Consider the following 9,742-nt stretch of genomic DNA (forward strand, 5'->3'; position numbering starts at 1 on the left):
GTATCCATGTCACACGTTAGTGGTTCAAATAAGAAACTCTCGTATACAAAGAGCCCAGCAGAATGCTTGCCACACAAAGGCTTGCCCCAAATAGTGCCACACACTATTAAATCCTAGTTCCCATTCTATTCTGTTCCCTTTCCCCATGAAGTACCCCAAGGGACATGGGCTTAGTTGCCCAGCTCTTCACCCAGTTCCCCCTGTACAGAGTGTTTTCCTTGCACTCACACTGGGCCCACCTGGATCACCCAGGATAATCTCCTCAAGACCCTTAATCACTCTGCAAAGGCCTTTTTGCCATGTGAGAAAACATTCACGGGTTTCAGGGATGAGAATGTAGACATCTGGGGGCAGGAGGTGCATTTTGCTGCCAACCATAGGCTCCTCGCTCGAGGGGTTGTTGTAGAGACCGAAGTGACGGTGCCTGTGGAACACGGCACTCTGCCTGCTGCACAGCTGCCCTGCTGGCAGGTCTCGGGCTTCAGGTAGACCGTGAACTTCTTGAGGGCAGAGAGGGGCTTGTCCTCCTTTTCTGTCCTCTACCATACCTAGCATAGTGCTAGAGCCACAGCACGGCCTCAGCAAGCCGCTTGTCGGGTATTTTAAGTGCAGAATCCTAGAGTGGCTCCGCTTGCAGGTGGGTCGGTTCCAACAGTCACTGCCACTCAGCGGAGCCAGGTCCTGGCTGTGCTCGCACAACACGGTCATCTAGTGAGAGTGCCCTGTCTCCGCCAATGGAAGACAGACCCTCATTCGCTCTATACACGCTTGGTGAGAAGTTGAACCACGAAAACCTCCTGAATACTCAAACTACAGGTTTGTGTGAAGCTAGCGTTCTCCCTCAGGCTCGGGATGGAACATAGGTTCCTCCATCAGTGTTTGGCATGACCCTTCTAAAGCAAAATCATGCAGCTTTGAGATGACGGAAGCATCCAATTTGGTTTTCTTTTAAAGGCAATTTGAAATTTACCAGCTTCCTAATATTCTCAAAGCCTCTCCTACTTTACAGGAGACAGACTCAGGATCCAAAAGAAATGCTTATGGATGAGTTCTAGACAAAAATAAAAGATAAATGAAAAATATATGACTCGCATTAAAAATGTAACTGGAACAAAATAGAATAGGGAAAACATGATTCAACCACAAGACATGGAAATGAAGTGGGGATTAGAGTTGACGGCAACATCAATGTGAGACTGGGTGAAGAGGAATGTCCGCTGCCCTTAGGACGAGGTCCTGCTCTGCCCACCCTGTGCTCAGTTCTGGGTGCTGCACCTAAAGAAGCCTTGGAAAGTGGCAATGTCAGGAATAGTTGAGAAGTTTGGGAACACTGATTCTAGAATATAATGGAAATTAATTAAAATACTTAGCAATATTTAGCTGGAGAAGTGACATCCCGAGGGAGTCAAACTAGGAGTCTGTTTTCTTCTCTACATCCCACCCGTCTGAAAGCTCTCCCCCTCTCCGCTTTTCCAACTCCTACCCTTCCTTCAAGTCATACTTGAAGTGCAGGCGCACCCCTCGGATTCTTGGGACCTGGGGGAGGAGAGCAAACGGACACCCACACACCATATGTTGAAATGTTTCAGAATTATATCAAGCTAACAAACTATTGAGTTAAATATGCTTTACCCTCCTACCGTGGTCATTGTGACTTATAAGCATCCAAAAGGCCGGGTTCAAACTTTCAGTTCTCAGATTCCTTGCATTTCCTACCAGAACGTGGTGGCATGGAAAGACTTGACCTCCGACCTCTCCTCGCCCTCTCTTCCCACGCTCAGCTCCATCCTGCCTCGTGTGTGTCCATGTAGCTGTCCTAGCTCTCATGTCCAAGCATCTAAACTCCTGCAATCAGCTGCACCAGGAGACCAAGGTAGGCCCTGCACTTGAGCTTGGAGCCATTTGGGCAGGGGCTTCTGGAATTCTGGGGTCTGTGGATTCCTTACTCCCTGGAGAAGGGCCTGGACAAAGGAAAGCTGGAATGGGACCCCTCTAAAACTGGGGGCCCAGAGCAGGGGGCCCTATTACCTGAGCTTTCAAGCAATGTTATTTAAGTGACTCCTTTTCCATGAAGCTTTCCCAATATCTCCTCTCAATAAGTGTTTCTTCCTCTGACCTCCTTGACCATTTGATACTTACTATATGCTGCCTCAAGAACAAAACAATGGAACTTTTGGAAGGATGCACCCCGTGCCTTACTGCTGGGGGCCAGCTCTGAAATCACTCTGCACTGGAGGGCAAGAAGCAAACAGAAATACTTAGTGAAGGCTGCTATCTGTTTTGACCCCATGATCCATTTTCAATGGAAACTTCAGCTTCTTAGACCCCGTGTCTTATTTTCTTTAAAATTTAATTAACTGCAAGTTTAATTCTTTATCATCCTATCAGTATTAGCACAGCCATACTTCAGGAGAGAATGCAGTCAGGCCTTCCCCCAAAGTAATCACCTTATGGGGGAGGGGCCCCTAATAATACCATTATACATTTTTTAAATGAATGTATTTTGGAATTGACTTACAGGAATTTTAGGAATTGATTCATTACCCCTATGGAAGCCTTAATGTCTAAAGTTTTACTATTTATTTTTAATGCACTGTAATGTTATTAAGCAAAATTTCCCCTTCAGCTTACTCATTTATCATTTGTGTCTGGGGTTTAACTTATGTGCCATAAACACTTCATTACAGGATGAAGTTCCGTGAGACTCACTTTCCAATTTCTCACGTCATTAGCGCCACTCCAGCATCCTTAGTCACTTAGGAGTGCGCCTGTTTGCCGGGAGTCTGCAAAGCCCCGAAGCCACACAGCTCAGACTCTTTTGAGAACTCACTCACTTCCGCTCTGTTTCCAGGAAAGAATCTATAGAAGCCCTCTTACTGTGCCATGCTGCTGCTTTACAATTTCAGAGAGTAGCAAAACGCTAGAGTTGATAGGGACCTTCGAGCTTATCTATCTAGTTCAACCTACTCGTTTTACAGATGAGAGAGTTTGCTGTGTTCCTTTCCTTGTTCCAAGAAGGATTGAGACCAAACGTCTGGTATTAAGAAACCCATACATGAAGAAAAGGCATGAGTTCTCTGTGCTACAGTGAACATTTTTCTCACCCAGGTATGGAGAAGTGAGGCCTATTTGCTTTAATGCAACCAAATCTCTCTATCATTCCATTCATTTATGCATTCTAAATCTCTCTATTAATCCTTCACTCTGACCTCATTGGAAGGAATGTTCTCATACATGGATATATTCTTAAATTTTTTTTGTAAAATTTACCATGTTAACTATTTTTAAGTGTACAGTAGCATTAAGCACACTCACAATGTTGCATAGCTATCACCACTGGCCCATTTTCAGAACTTTTCATCATCCCCAACAGAAACTTTTTACCTATGAAACAATAATTTCCCATTCCCTCCTACCCGCAACTCTTGGCAATATTTATCCTTTGTGGCTGGCTTGTTTCAGTTAGCAATGTTTTCAAGGTTCATCCATCCATATTACAGCATGTATTGGAATTGTCTTCCTTTTCAAGACAGAATACCATTCCATTGTGTCCATATACCACATATTGTTTATTCATTCATTCAATGATAACATCTGAGTTGTTTCCATCTTTTGGCTATTATAAATTATACTGCTATGAACATGGTTGTGCAAATATCTGTTTGAATTCCTGCTTTTAATTCTTTTGGATCTATACCCTGAAGTGGAATTGCTGAGTCGTGGGGTAATCCTGTGTTTAACTTTTTGGGGAACTGCCATACTGTTTTCCATAATGGAAAACATTCCCACCAGCAATGCACAAGAGTTCCAATCTCTACATATCCTTGCCAACATTTGTTATTTTCTGATGTTTTCGTATTTTATTCTTTTATATAATAGCCATCCTAATGGGTATAAGTGGTATCTCACTGTGGTTTTGATTAGTATTTCCATAACGGACGGATAGTGATGTTGAGCATTTTTTCATGTGCTTACTGGCCATTTGTATTTCATCTTTGGAGAAATGTCTATTTAAATCTTTTGCCCACTTTTGAATTGAGTTGTTTTGTTGTTGTTGAATTGTAAGTGTTCTTTTTAATATATTCTGGAAATTTAGCCCTTATCAGATATATGATTTTGCAAACACATTATCCCATTCTGTGGGCTATCTTTTCACTTTCTTGATAGTGCCCTTTGATGCACAAAGTTTTTAATTTTGAATAGACCCAATTTTATCTATTTTTTCTCTTTTCTTGCCTTATCTAAGAAATCATTGCCAAATCTGATGTCATGAAGATTTGTACCTGTTTTCTTCTAAGAGTTTTATAGTTTTATCTCTTAGGTTTAAGTCTTTAACTCATTTTGAGTTAATTATTGTATATGTTGCAAGGGCAGGCTCCAACTTCATTCTTTTGCATGTGGATAACCAGTTTTCCCAACATCATTTGTTGAAAAGATTATCCTTTCTCCATTGAGTGGCCTTGGCATCCTTGTCAAAACTTAACTGACCATATATGCGAGGGTTTATCTTCGGCTCTCTATTTTATTCTTTTGGTCTACATGTCTGTCTTTCTGCTAGAACCACACTGCTTTGATTACTGTAGCTTTTGTAGTAAGTTTTGGAATTAGGAAATCTTAGTTCTCCAACTTTGTTCTTCTTTTTCAAATATATTCTTTTTAAATTGCATACCTAGACAGCATGCATTTCTGAAAGGTATTTTCAAGAGTGGCAAAATCAGAATCTTTAAAACTTTAATACAGAGACTAAACTGTTTTCTTTCCTTTCTTTGCTGCACTAAACAGGCTAACTGACAATACATCTTGCTTCCCTGTTCCAAAACCCACCTCCTCTCCCCACAATCTCTCTGGAAGTGTTAGAGGAGTAAGGGAGGAGTTGATTCTGCGTGAAGAAGCAGGAGAAAAGGTGAATAGGTAGAGGAAGGCAATGCTCCTGAGAAGGAAACGAGCTCCCTGCTAAAAAGAGGATGGAGGGTAGGATATTGCTAAAAAGAAGGAAGCAGAGGGTTTACTGGAGATGGCTCCCAGGGTCTAGGAGTAACTCCAGGGATGTTACCAAGAATAAAGAGGACCCTCCTGCCCAGGTTGGTGGAATTGGCACAGGACCACTGAGGAGCATCGGTCAGGCCCCTGTGCCAGGTGCTGGTGTGTGGCAGTGCTGAGTGAAACTAGTTGGAGACCAGCTCAGCCGGAACAGTGGTTTCTAATGACACCTCTGCTAAAGTTCACTCACTACATCGATGTTCCCCATACCCAGTACCATCACAGGAAGAAAAATATTCCTAAAAATATTTTATTTCTGGCATAATTTTCACTCTCTCCTCCTACCTCCTTGCTTTTTAAAAGTTTGCATCAAGTGGCAATCAGTGATGCCTGCAATCTGGGACTTCTGCTGGAGCAGAGAAAGAGTTAGATAACAGGAACAGCCAGCTGCTTAACTCCTCCTAAGTGAGGATGAGGTAATGACTTTCAGGCTGGGCAATGAGACAAGGAAGGGAACAGAGCAACAAGTAAGGCAAGGAAGGCCCAAAGTGTGCCAAGGGCCAGCAATGAGACTCCCGATCAGCCATGACAGCCAGGTCCGGGCAGTTAGAGGAGGCAAGAAAGCTGGAATCAGGGGGAATGGGGCAGCAAAAAAGGATAGCAGGGAGGCAAGCAAGAATCAGAAGTTCGCTTAAGACTGGCTTGGGGGAGTGGGGGAATTACTGGCACCAGGCATCTACCGCAAGAAGGCAGTTGGCTCAATCAATACCTCCTGAGGCCAGGAGAGCATATGTGCTCCAGTGGGGAGGAAGAGAACTCAGTAGGTACCCAGGGAACATGTTCAAAGAACTGCTGACAATGCCAATCTGTAGGCCAGAAGGAGGTTGCCCTGGAGATGTGCTTGGGAATCATCAGCATCTAGATAGTAAAGCCATCATGGATAATGGATGAAATCACCCAGATAAAGCATATGGAGAAGGGAAAAAAGGAGTCAAGATAAAAATCTTGTGGGTACACCAGCATTAAGGAGCAAACTAAACAAAAACCAATGTATGAGAATGAAAAGGACTAAAATGGTAGTACGAGGGACTTCCCTGGAGGGCCAGTGGTTAAGACTTCACCTTCCAATGCAGGGGGTGCAGGTTCGACCCCTGGTGGGGGAGCTGAGATCCTACGTGCCTTGTGGTCAAAAAACCAAAACATAAAACAGAAGCAATATTGTAACAAATTCAATAAAGACTTAAAAAAAAACAAAAGGCCCACATCAAAAAAAAAATCTTAGGGCTTCCCTGGTGGCGCAGTGGTTGAGAGTCTCCCTACCGATGCAGGGGACACGGGTTCATGCCTCGGTCCAGGAAGATCCCACATGCCGCGGAGAGCCTGCGTCCGTGAGCCAGGGCTGCTGAGCCTGCGCGTCCAGAGCCTGTGCTCTGCAACGGGAGAGGCCACAACAGTGAGAGGCCCGCGTACTGCAAAAAAAAAAAAAAAAAAAAATCTTCAAACATAAAGAGGTAGTACAAGATTGGAAGACCATGGTGCCATTAAAAAAAAATAGGAGAGGAAGATGACCAGTCTCAGATGCCACAGAGATGCTAAATGAGGTGAGGGCTGAATTTGGCAGTTAGAAGTTTATATTAGTCAGGATTTTTCAGAGAAACAGAACCAATAGGAGATATATATATATATATATATATATATATATATACACATATATATATATATACAGGTATGTATATAGAGCTATGTATATAATGATATACATAGTGTATACAGTGTATAATGATGTGCACAGCTATGTAGATGGAAATAGATACAGTTATATATCGATACCTACATATCCATATGTTATCTATATCTATATTTATTATAAGGTATTGGCTCATGTGACTATGCAGACAGAAGTGCCCTGGTCTGTTGTCTGCAAGCTGGAGACCCAGGAGAGCCAGTGGTGTAGTTTGAAGACCCAAGAGCCTCAGGGGCTGCTGGTGTAGATTTCACAGGGGATCTGAAGGCCTGACAACCAGGGATGCTGAGGGCATAGGAGATGGATGTCCCAGCTCAAGTAGTCAGCCAGAGAGGGCGAATCCAATCTGTCTCCACCTTTTTGTTCTATTCAACTCTTTAGCACATTGTGTGATGCCCACTTACGTTGGGCAGTCCATCTGCTTTACTCAGTCCACCAATCCAGATGCTAATCTCTTCCAGGAACCCCCTCACAGGCACATCCAGAAATAACGTTAATAAGATATCTGGGCACCCCATGGTCCAGTCAAGTTGCCACATAAAATTAACCATCACAGGAGTTGTAGGTCACTTTTGCAAGAATAGGTTCACAGAAGCCAGCCTGGGGAGTACTGAGAGAGTGGCAGTGAGGAAGTGGCATGGCAATGCCCCAAGGATTTTTTTCTTAGAAGCGTCACTTTTAGGAAAAGGATATACATTTGAAAGAAGTTTTTTTCTGTTTATTTTTTTGTTTTTTTTTTAAATGGAGAGAGAGGCATGTTTTTAGGCTGAGAGGAAGAAGAAAGAAGAATATAGGCACTGAAAATCCAGAAGAGAATGAACAATTCAAGCTGTAAGATCCTGGAGCATATGTATGTGCTGGGGGGAAGGTTTATGTAAAATAATAACCTGACCATGAATGTGATTATCAGCTCTGTGAAGGATGAGGAAGAAGTAGCAGGTGAAGAAGTCTGAGGGCTCCGGGAGGAGAGAACACAGTGCAGCAGCCCTGAGATAGGCAGGGGGGTAGGGGGCTGCTGGAGGGCAGCAATGACAGGCGTGCAGAAGCCAGGGAAAGGTGCAGGGCCACCAGGCCAAGACGCAAGCCAGAGACAGGCCTGAGGGAAGGCATCAAACAGGTATTAAGCAGGAGAGTGATATGATCAGAATCCTTGCTGGATAGTTTCAATGTTCTTCTGATAAACAACAGTCACTTATTGAGAGTGAGAAGGGCAGGGGTGTGAACTGGGGCCCTGAGAAGAGTGCATAGAATTGCAGCCCCCTTGGAGGATGAATAAGAGACGCTTGGGAGCCCTCTCGATACCTCCTTCAGATATTACGACCTCACAATTCATCCAAGAGTGGTTTCCTTTTCTTTCTAAAATTACCTCTGGTACTTTATTACCAAAATCTAAATATATATATATGTGTACATATGTGTGTATATATATATATATATAATATTTCTAAACACAGATTTCTTTATATATTATGTCTGTAATTATATATACATTTCTAAATATATAAATTTATATTTCTGAATACACACACATGTGCATGTCAGATGACTAAATTTTTTTTTTAACATCTGTTTTGGGGTATAATTGCTTTACAATGGTGTGTTAGTTTCTGCTGTATAACAAAGTGAATCAGCTATACATATACACATATCCCCATATCTCCTTCCTCTTGCGTCTCCCTCCCACCCTCCCTATGCCACCCCTCTAGGTGGACACAAAGCACCGAGCTGATCTCCCTATACTATGCGGCTGCTTCCCACTAGCTATCTGTTTTACATTTGGTAGTGTATATATGTCCATGCCACTCTCTCACTTTGTCCCAGCTTACCCTTCCCCCTCCCCGTGTCCTCAAGTACATTCTCTATGTCTGCGTCTTTATTCCTGTCCTGCCCCTAGGTTCTTCAGAACCTTTTTTTTTTTTTTGCATTCCATATATCTGTTAGCATACGGTATTTGTTTTTCTCTTTCTGACTTACTTCACTCTGACAGCCTCTAGGTCCATCCACCTTGCTACAAATAACTCAGTTTCATTTCCTTTTATGGCTGAGTAATATTCCATTGTATATGTGTGCCACATCTTCTTTATCCATTCATATGTCAGTGGACACTTGGATTGCTTCCATATTCTGGCTATTGTAAATAGACATGCAATGAACATTGTGGTACATGACTCTTTTTGATTTATGGTTTTCTCAGGGTATATGCCCAGTAGTGGGATTGCTGGGTCGTATGGTAGTTCCATTTTTAGTTTTTTAAGGAACCTCCATACTGTTCTCCATAGTGGCTGTATCAATTTACATTCCCACCAACCTTGTAGGAGGGTTCCCTTTTCTCCACACCCTCTCCATCATTTATTGTTTGTAGACTTTTTGATAATGGCCATTCTGGCCGGTGTGAGGTGATACCACATTGCAGTTTTGATTTGCATTTCTCTAATGATTAGTGATGTTGAGCATACTTTCATGTGTTTTTTGGCAATCTGTACATCTTCTTTGGAGAAATGTCTATTTAGGTCTTCTGCCCATTTTTGGATTGGGTTGTTCTTTTTTTTAATATTGAGCTGTTTATATATTTTGGAGATTAATCCTTTGTCTGTTGATTCGTTTGCAAATATTTTCTCCCATTCTGAGGGTCGTCTTTTCATCTTGTTTATGGATTCCTTTGCTGTGCAAAAGCTTTGAAGCTTCATTAGATCCCATTTGTTTATTTTTGTTTTCATTTCCATTACTCTAGGAGGGGGAACAAAAAGGATCTTCCTGTGATTTATGTCAAAGAGTGTTCTTCCTATGTTTTCCTCTAAAAGTTTTATAGTGTCTGCTCTTACATTTAGGTCTCTAATCCATTTTGAGTTTATTTTTGTGTACGGTGTTAGGGAGTGTTCTAATTTCATTCTTTTACATGTAGCTGTCCAGTTTTCCCAGCACCACTTATTAAAGAGACTGTCTTTTCTCCATTGTATATCCTTGCCTCCTTTGTTGTAGATTAGTTGACCGTAGGTGAGTGGGTTTATCTCTGGGCTT

General features: G+C 42.4%; 1 protein-coding gene across 1 annotated transcript in view; it reads left to right on the forward strand.

Annotated features, from left to right (window-relative positions):
- The window catches only part of DNAJC21 (DnaJ heat shock protein family (Hsp40) member C21), a 35,426-nt gene extending 34,139 nt beyond the window's left edge, over nt 1-1,287 (forward strand). The window contains exon 12 of the mRNA XM_060146953.1: nt 1,010-1,287. The gene's annotated coding sequence lies outside the window, so the exon portion shown is untranslated. The remainder of the gene's footprint in view (nt 1-1,009) is intronic.
- Nucleotides 1,288-9,742: the final 8,455 nt, after the last annotated feature.

The sequence above is a fragment of the Lagenorhynchus albirostris genome, chromosome 3 (genome assembly GCF_949774975.1).
Source record: "Lagenorhynchus albirostris chromosome 3, mLagAlb1.1, whole genome shotgun sequence".
Taxonomy (NCBI): domain Eukaryota; kingdom Metazoa; phylum Chordata; class Mammalia; order Artiodactyla; family Delphinidae; genus Lagenorhynchus; species Lagenorhynchus albirostris.